This window comes from Esox lucius, chromosome 4 (assembly GCF_011004845.1).
Source record: "Esox lucius isolate fEsoLuc1 chromosome 4, fEsoLuc1.pri, whole genome shotgun sequence".
NCBI classification, from domain to species: domain Eukaryota; kingdom Metazoa; phylum Chordata; class Actinopteri; order Esociformes; family Esocidae; genus Esox; species Esox lucius.
The window spans coordinates 32115000-32125058 of record NC_047572.1 but is presented as its reverse complement, the minus strand read 5'-3'; the positions used below and the strand labels follow the sequence as shown (position 1 = coordinate 32125058).

The 10059-nt window shown below is 37.7% G+C and overlaps 1 protein-coding gene across 1 annotated transcript in view; it reads left to right on the top strand.

Moving 5' to 3' along the window:
- Positions 1–238: 238 nt before the first annotated feature.
- Positions 239–10059, top strand: part of mrpl11 (mitochondrial ribosomal protein L11) — a 34117-nt gene continuing 24296 nt past the window's right edge. The window contains exon 1 of the mRNA XM_013133693.4: positions 239–349. The gene's annotated coding sequence lies outside the window, so the exon portion shown is untranslated. The remainder of the gene's footprint in view (positions 350–10059) is intronic.

Here is a 10059-nt window from a genome sequence, read left to right as displayed (position 1 = left end):
TATTAATAAAGACATTTTATAAATGTGTTTTGTTTTTTTAACATGCCCCTAATTTTTGTACATTATGTGGTGGGTGTATTCTGTCGTAATCTGAGTATCGACTGTATTATTCCTATCTCCGTTTTTTTGCTTTATGTTTATTATCACAGGCACGTTATGTTCATGTTTTAGGTCTCCTTTGCTCTGTTGAATGCTAATGCCCGCCAACACAAAAGGTGGCAGTATTGTTGCTGGTGATTACAACAGTCATCTATTAACACAGACCTGGTGCTTAATCCAAGATGGCTGCGCCCTGCACTTTGGTTACGGCGTGAAGGTGCTCCTGATTTGAACATTAAATAACGGACAGGTATGAGAAACTTCACGATTTGATGATAACATTTAATGTCCGTTAGATACGTATTTCTGTTTATTTCATGTGTGCTGTTTATTTTGTCAAACTTGTCTCAGGCCTGCATTCGCTAACTAGCTAATTTCTGCAATGGGTATAAATAACTAGTACTTCTACTGTATATGAGTTAAAACAAAGTAGCAAAGAGAATACTAAATGCGGTATATTACCAGTGTCTTTGCACTAAAATCCCAAAGCATGTTCTAGATCTTCCTGTTTGGTGTCTTGTGCAGGCCAGTGTCCACACAGTGGCAATTAGCTTAAAAATGAACTAATATTTGGACAGAAACCTACCGTTTATAATATCCTGTAACGTCAGTTGGTTAAGAGCCGAATGTCCAAACAGACGCAGTTACGTCACGGAACCACCATTAGAACAGTAGCATTCCAGTACATTACACAGCCGTACACGCGAATTAATCTGGAGTACGTTGGTTACCCATTATATTGAGAATATTTCAAAGATTATTCAGAAACATCGTGGTTCGACATCATTTGTTATTTGATCAGGATAGGAATGTTCATTTTTCCTTTTTAAGATGATTGGATATACAGTCATTTTAAATACTACAGTACAGTTTTGTATTCTGAGGTAAATTTCAGTGCTGATGGAACTCTCTGTGGTCTGTGTGCATGAGATAGTGTATGATGCCTGGTAATCTAAATAGAGCTATTTTCAGGGCCTTTTAGAAAGCATTTACCCCTTCACATTTTCCAAATGTTTGTGTGTTATTTACTTAAATTTAACTATTTGATCTTAATACCAAGCGGGAAGGATGAATGGTGCAATATACAGACAGGTCCTTAAAGAATAACCTGATCCAGAGTGCCCCGGACCTCAGATCTTTGAGCACAACAATTAGCTGAATCACACAGCCAAGTACAAGTCTGTGAGTGTCCTTTAATGAGCTGGATTTCAACCCTATTGAACATTTGTGGCTAGGCCTGAAGATTACACCAACACTCCCTGTTCAATCTGAGAGAGCGTAATAAAATCTACAAGGACGAATGGGAGAAACTTCCCAAATCCAGGTGTCCAAAACTGATAGAGGCAAAAGCCAAGAAGACTCAAAGCTGTGATCGCTGTCAAAAGGGCTTCTACAGTACTGATTAAAGTGTCTGAATCCTTATGTGCCAGATATTTTTATATATTTTTTCCATTAAAAAACTGGCACACAAATTCAAATATTTTTTTTTGCTTTGTCATGATGGGGTATTGTCTGTAAATTTATGGAACAAACTAAAATTGTAATTAACTGTAAATGAAATCCATAACACAAATACGACTGGAGGAATTGAAGGGGTCTGAATGCTTTCTGGCACCGCTGTAGAATAGGGCTACGATTTGGATAAAATATAAATTGCTATTCCTTTTGGCTAAATATTGCAATTTCGAGGTAACGCCGATTTTCAAACACTTGAGTATAAACAGTGTAGATAACCTCATGTCTAAAATGATATCATGGAAATCATAGCCCGCTTACTGAATAGAAAATGAATTGAAATGAATATCCTAATGCTTTTGAAACCCTTATTACTGATTTCAAAGTACAGCCTGTGTCCAAAACACTAGTATATACTAAACTCATTTAATGCAATGGCGTTTGTTGCATTGCCTGTAGTATGCCAAGAAACAGAAAAGTATAAGCTAACGAGGAGCACCGAGATGTATTCCCATAAACACCAACATGATCACTAAGTGTTTCGGCTTCAAGGTTGTTGAATTGTTTGTGAAAAGTCACAAACTTCCTAGCGCCTCTGGCTAACGTGTGAAGCAGGGGGGGAAATTACTTCACGGACAGTTATTGAAGGCCAACTGTCAAACATTTACATGTTTAGTTTTTTACGGAGAAAGGCTATTGTCGGGAGTAAGGCTAATTAAAAAAGTTAGTGAGTCAGCATTTTGTAAAAGTTTTATTGATTCTGACTGATGCATGCTATTTTTGGAATCAATAGAATATTTTAATTGGGGAGCGACACGTGTCTGTAAATCACCTCATCCCTGTTATTTTAACGTGGTTTTGTCTTTGTACATTTCTGTGCAGAGGAGAGTTATGTCTGCCTAGATACTAGTTCAATAGCTAGCCAGTTAAGTGCATGCTTTGTCAATAATTAAATAAAAAAACACCCATAACACTTAAGACTTAAGACACTTAAGACTTCTATAACTGTAGTGACATTACTCAAGTACTCCAGTACAGCATTAATAATGTACTTGCTATTTCCCTCACAAAGAACTGAAGGCAATATGACATGACATTTGTGTAGCACTTGAACTAGTCTCCTCCGCTATCTCCTAAATCTATGTCCTTATCTCCTTTCTGTAATTCCTGCTTCATGTGATGAAACAGAAAAACTGATGATGGAAGCCAAGTGGTAATGTGTGTGTGGTCCTAATTTTCTCAGCGTGATTTGTCCGATCAGATTCTCGTAGACTTGTTCAGTTACTAGACACAAGCACAGCACTGCAGGGAGAAATGCAGTCTGTTAGAGTAATGTTAGATTGTTCAGTATCTGACAGACATTCTGACCTTTAGTTTTATCCTTAATACCTTGTAAAACGATTTGAGCTACAGACCTGGGGCTAGGCTCTTTATGAAGGGGAAAAAATGTTTACAGCAACTCCTGTCTGAAGCAGCAGAGTTAATTTTGAGGAGAAACATGTCGTGTGTAGGCGGCATTTAATGATATAATAACACCGTGAACCAAACATTCTGCCAAAGCACCCGGGGAGTTTTCAGGGCCAAAGAGTGGAAAGTTCTTGACTTGCCGGGTCAGTGTCCAGATTTAAATCCGGTTGAACATTTGCACAAAAAGACATCAGAACAAGGGATGATGGCTCTGTAGTACAGTCATGGCAGAGCATCATGGACAATACCCGACATCTGGTGGTGTCAGTGGGTCCCACGTCTCTGGCAGTTATTGCGTATGTGACTAAGTTGGTTAATCAGGACATGAACCAGTCCCAAGGTCTTTGGTGCCTTTAGACAGGGACTGTGGAAAGTGTTGACGTTTCTAATTTGAGAAGCCAATATGCAAATCACCCTCAAAGTAAAAAAAAAAATATATATAAAAATGATATATATATATATATATATATATATATATATATATATATATATATATAATATATACCTACATACAGATATGTGTGTGTGTACACACACAGATATACACTCACCTAAAGGATTATTAGGAAGACCATACTAATGCTTTGTTTGACCACCTTTCGCCTTCAGAACTGCCTTAATTCTGGCATTGATTCAACAAGGTGCTGAAAGCATTCTTTAGAAATGTTGGCCCATATTGATAGGATGCACATCTCGTGCAAATTGTAGCCTCTTTTTCCTATTTGTAGTGGAGATGAGTGGTACCCGGTGGGGTCTTCTGCTGTTGTAGCCCACCCGCCTCAAGGTTGTGTGTGTTGTGGCTTCACAAATGCTTTGCAGCATACCTTGGTTGTAACGAGTGGTTATTTCAGTCAAAGTTGCTCTTCTATCAGCTTGAATCAGTCGGCCCATTCTCCTCTGACCTCTAGCATCAACAAGGCATTTTCGCCCACAGGACTGCCGCATACTGGATGTTTTTCCCTTTTCACACCATTCTTTGTAAACTCTAGAAATGGTTGTGTGTGAAAATCCCAGTAACTGAGCAGATTGTGAAATACTCAGACCGGCCCATCTGGCACCAACAACCATGCCACGCTCAAAATTGCTTAAATCACATTTCTTTTCCATTCTGACATTCAGTTTGGAGTTCAGGAGATTGTCTTGACCAGGACCACACCCCTAAATGCATTGAAGCAACTGCCATGTGATTGGTTGATTAGATAATTGCATTAATGAGAAATTGAACAGGTGTTCCTAATAATCCTTTAGGTGAGTGTATATACACACACACACACACATGTATGTATATAATATATGTATGTGTATATATGTGATACCTTTGGGTCAAGCGGACACTATGACCTTTTCTGAGAGCTCTGCCAAGCAATGGGGCTTATATGTAATTGCCTCCGCTATAAGACCAATTCATCTTTAACAACAAATGATTCATGAAACTTCTCACGAACACACAATCAGTCTTCAAAATACATCCAAAACACCTTTGAACCAGGCCAGTTGTCCAGAACCATTTTGATCTTTTTGGGCCAGTTTTGCAGACAGATTAAGCCTAGTCGAGGACTAAAACAACAAGCTCAATGGAGTTTTCTATTGAACTTGATTTATTTTGTCCTAGACAATCCATAATCCATGTCTACGAAACCGGCCCTTAAAGGAAAAGTTTGCTGTTTTTGAACCTGGGGCATATTTGCAGATTATCTAGCATGATCCTTGTTCATACAGACTTTTAATAAATTATTTCAGTTTTGAGTTTCTCCAATATGATTTAAAAAAAAAATGTGAACTAGGATCACGCTACATCATCTGTAAATAGGCTCCAGGTTTAAAATAGCAAACTTTTCTTTTGTCTCCCCGTAACTTAAACCAATGATTAGTGCAAAACACCTTTAAGTGCCTCATATATATTTTGAAAGCAGGAGCAATCCATTCACCTGCTTTTAAGATAAGAACATTTATTCTCCACACATTTTGTCATTACAATAATCCATCCAAATGAAATATTTCCTTGTTTTGTCACCTTAACTTGAATTCAAGTCAGTCTGTCGACTGAAAAGTAGTTTTTTTTCAATCATTGTTGGTCTTAATTAATATTAAAAACATACTTAGCATTCACAAATGTCAAGACTCAATCTGAACCAACTTTCGGGAAAAATGCTGTCTCATCAGGTATGGCGTCTCTGGCTGTGGGAAAGATGATACCTTGACTTTACTGGCTGTCTATGCTCATAAGAGGTGTGTGTGCTCTGGAAGACAGTCTAACACTGGTTTAAGGTCTAAGCACAGACACATTTTCAGAATCTGCCATTATTCCCTTTTAAGACAGTTGTCAGACAGACAAGCCCTTTGCTGAACAGACACAAATGCTTGTTAAATCTTAGCTAGACAAAAAGGTTTAAAAATTGGGTGATCGTTGTCAAGGTTACTTGTATCCCCCCTTTATGGAGAGGAAGCATGTTAGTAGCTTTCTAGGAATATAGCCTGAGACCAGTGTTACATTTACCACACCCGAAGGAATATCTCCTCTGGCCAGTGTTACATTTACCAGACTATAGGAATATCTCCTGAGGTCAGGGTTAGATTTACCACACTGTAGGAATATCGGAGACCAATTTTACATTTCAAATATAGGTTACAAAGCTTGTGATAAGCAGAGCTGCACATTTAACAGACCTGGGTCAAGATAGTCGGCCCAAATGGATTTCTTTGTGTTCAGCTAGCGAGGCATCAAGGACGTTATCTGTGAATTGCTGAATAGAGATACCTTGACTACTGTTTTCCTAATGTACCTTTTGTAATACATAAATTGAGAGGGAGTTATGTTCTTTGTGGATGGCCAGTACGGATGCCTCATGTTTCAATTCTAACAAAGCAGTGAAACACCCGATTCAATTGATTTGTTTTGTGATTCAAAATAAGTTGACATGTTTATCCTTGTGTGTAGTATTTGGAAAAGACTGGGTGCACATTAATCGCTGTGGATATGAATACACACCCCATCTAGCAAACTCCAGCAAGCATCAGGACATTTTAGGCAAACCTTTCATGCTCAACTCAAGCATTGAAAACTCACCACAACCATTAACACTTTGCATTGGCCATCTCAGTCTCCGGCCTTGAATCCCATTGAAAAGCTGTGGCCTGATTTGAAGGGGTTTGTTTGTCGGCACAAACTGAAGCATATCATGGCTCTTAAAAGGGCTTGTTTGGAGGAATGGTATAAGATGTTTCATTTTCTCAATTTAGGGCAGTGCATGTGGAATATTCCACCAAATTCTCTGGATGACATGGGTTTTCTTTATCTTAAACAACTAGTTGTGTGCTGTATGAGTGCTTGATTGATATTACAATTTGCAGCTTTTAGTCTAAAACAAAGAAACAACATTTTTGCAACCGTTTTGCATAACTGTTTAGCTGCTAATTAGCATCAGCTGTCTGACATCGTCAGAGTTCAGCTTTGTCAATATTTTAGCTTGGCCTTGTTTAGACATAGTCAATTACCAATTTGTGAGGAATGTTCTAAAACTTTCCTTCTAAGGTGCTTTATTCTGTCTCCAGACTGCTTGATACTTTGACTTTACTGCAATCGATATCCAACTCTGTGGCTGGAGAGTTTGAAGAACCGAATGCCTGAATGCTAATGTGTGAAAATGCAAAACAAACGTGTCAGTCCTATTAGGACAATATCACAATACCTAAGAGTTACAGAGTGTCTGAGCTGGGTTTTTATGTTTACTTGACATCTCTTCCATAGCTGTTGATTCCCGGGTTGTCAGTTGAACCCCTGATCCAGGGCGGGATCTTGGGGTGTAACATGGTGATTGGGAAGTGAACTCTAATGCAGTTCAGACAGAAAACACCATCAAAATATCTTTAATATTGTCATGCTTCTCCTATATGAACATCACATTATTCAAGGGTGTCCCAGTCAGTTGCTTTATGGTTATGACAAGTCAAATGCTGTCACCTAGGTAAGCTGCCCCAGTTTTCACAAGGAACCACTGGGAGAGTGCCAAAAAAAAGGCTGGTTGGGAGGGGTGAGGCGCCATAAAAAAAGACTAATCTCTTCACAATATTTTCGATTGCCTTTACTTTTTACCTCAGTGCTAAGACGTCCACGGCTAAACCAGTCTTTGACAATGTTATCTGCACTATTCCTTTAATTTGTTATTGGCAAAACAATCTTAAAGTTGTCTAGATCTTTAGCTTGACTCATCTGTATTCTTTTCACGTTAGTGGTGACATCTCCTCGTTCTGCATAGCATCACACTATTTAACTTGGAAAGCTTATTGCTCTCAGAGGATGTCAGACCGTTGTCCCTCTCTTTGGCTTTGACTGATTACTAAGCTGAGATGAGAGCCCTGGGCCCCAAGTTTTTATGTTGGTTAGACCTATTTGAAAAAAAGATCCTCAAATCATGCTCTAACCTCTCTTCTGTAACACGTTGCTGAATGCATTTTAGCATGTTTGTCAACTGTCTTTCTGCTCTGCCAGTACTGTAGCAGCTCTGTAGTACACATCAGCTTCAAATAGTGTCTCAGGTGCACATCTCTAAAAAGAGAGTATTGAGTCACAAAGAGAGGTTTGATTTAGGAATGCACAATGCAGCTCTGAGAAATGTGTGTCGGTTGTTGCCGATATCTAGGTCAGTGCTTCACAAGCTCCCGTTGCTTGGTCGCCTGATGAACAATTAGATTTTTAGGGGGAACTGCTGTTTTCATTATTCATACTCTGGCTTCAGTTATGGTGCATTAAAGCATGACACTTTCATTTCCTCACCACACTATTCCCAATCTCCCAAATTGGAATTCTTAACCTCACATTCAATGTCATTCCTAATTATTTTTCTAGGAATGTCTTGCAATAATCCCACATCTTGCATTGCTTTTTCACTGGCATATTTTTGGGGGCATTTGTCTCCGGTTGATGGAAAATAATTGTTCTAATTTCCTGTGATAGCACTTCTTATTTCATTTGAATTAGTTAGTGCTTTTTCTTTGATCCTTGCTTGGTTTCCGTTTGACATTGGGCAGGTTAACGTGATCGTCTGAGAATGCCAAGCTGGACTCTTCTCGATTTCAGATTTGCTCGCAAATCGATTATAACTGTTCCATGACACTCTAACAGTGGAGTTACATGTTAGGTGAGTAGCATGAAATTGACTGCCGAAAAGACGTGAGTGACATTTTAAAGGCACAAGGTAAAAAATTCTTCAAACCAAAAAGGGCATTGCCATGGTAACGTAGATGCTGCGATTCAGTTTCTGCATTTTAAATGTATGCCAAACAAAACCTATTGACCACAAAGTTAAACCAACTTTACACAAGGACTCGCTTTAGTTTCACAAATGTCCACTGAATATTTTACCGAAACACATACAGTACTTGAAAAAAAAGTGCAGATTTACATTTCATAACAGAGATACCGTAAAATGTGTTTTCTGGTGACCCTGTTTATTAAAAAACTTTAAATATCTGAGATTTGCAGTCAAAACACTAACACTTAATACATTTAACTTCTGTAGTGCTTTTCATTTAAAAGTAATCTCAAAGCATTAAAGAAAACCCAGGTTGACCATATACTGCCTGCCAATATTGGGACTAAATATTCCAGGTGTCAGGTTAACGCTATAGTGCAATGCATCATCTATTGAATTTTACACTAATTTATGAAAATGTACATAATATAGGCCTATATGCTGTAACTGTGAAATGACGCTGTTATACATTATTGCTGCACCTTCCTCCCAGTGGAGTCATTTAGAGAAATCTCAAGCAGATCAACAAACAGTGGTAGAATGGGCCAAGTAAAATGCATCTGTCATCTCTTGATTGCTTACATTTGACACTGTTCATGATTTCTGTTTTGTGAAAAGACAAGTCCGGAATTGTGTAGGGAATCATTGTGCCGTGTAAATGTGAAATATCCTTATGTAAAAAATGAAATTAAAATGTTAAATATAAGCTAGGGGACCAAAAGTAAAAGACAAACACAAGCATGTGAGAAACAGGAGAAGGGATGATCATTGGTTGACAATACTGTTATTAATTATTGTATCTTTTTAATGTTTTTTAAAATTGTATTTAGATAATTGAAAACAAGATGGTGATCTCAAAAGTTGTCTTGCAAAATGTCTAATAACATTAATAGTCTCCAGGGATGTAACATGTGTATTTTCGCTATATTGGTATTTTGCTAATTTGCAAACAAAATAATAATCTGGGTAATACACTTTCGCTCAGATTCTTGGTGTATGAAATCCCAGGAATGACAGATGTCAGTAAAAGGTTATTTGATTAGTAAATTATTTAAAAGGACATTAAGGTATAAAACCTTATTTAATCATTTCCTTTGCCTACTATTAGCCAGTAAAATAAATTAAAGATAAAAGCCTCTTTTGGGCTTATATCTTCTTTTTTTAAAGGTGCCCTGTTTGTACTGTTTTATGTTTCACCATTTGTAATTGTGAATTGACATCTGTGTATGCACATTTTGACAAAAAAATCAAAAAATAAGTTAAATCAACTTCATCGCCCACGAAATACATACGAAATGATATGATTTTTGAAAAGCTTGTTTATGACAAATTAGTACGTACCAGTATTCACCCGCGAAGTACGTACTTGCAGTGCGTAGCATGCGTTTTGAGATATAACCTAGATGTAAAAGTAATCTAACTGACATCTAGTGGCTGACTATGGTAGTATCAGTCCCAACGGACTATAGAAGTTGAGTGTTTGTTGCACGCAATGATTAGCCAATGGTGTATCAGATACTACCAGGTCGTTTAGACACTTCCTTCTCATTATACTATGAGACGAGGAATAGGATAGGATATTTTACATGATGAAAATGGTAAATGTCGCATTAGGAAAATTGGAAGTGGATAACTGATTAAACTGCGCTAAGCCTGAGAAAATTGTAAAAGTGAGGTGTATAAAAACAAAGTATGTGTATGTGTTGGCTAATAGGGGCCAAAGGACATTTAAACACTGTTTTTATATTTCACTATGCTTTTAAATAATCTACTCATCAAATACCCT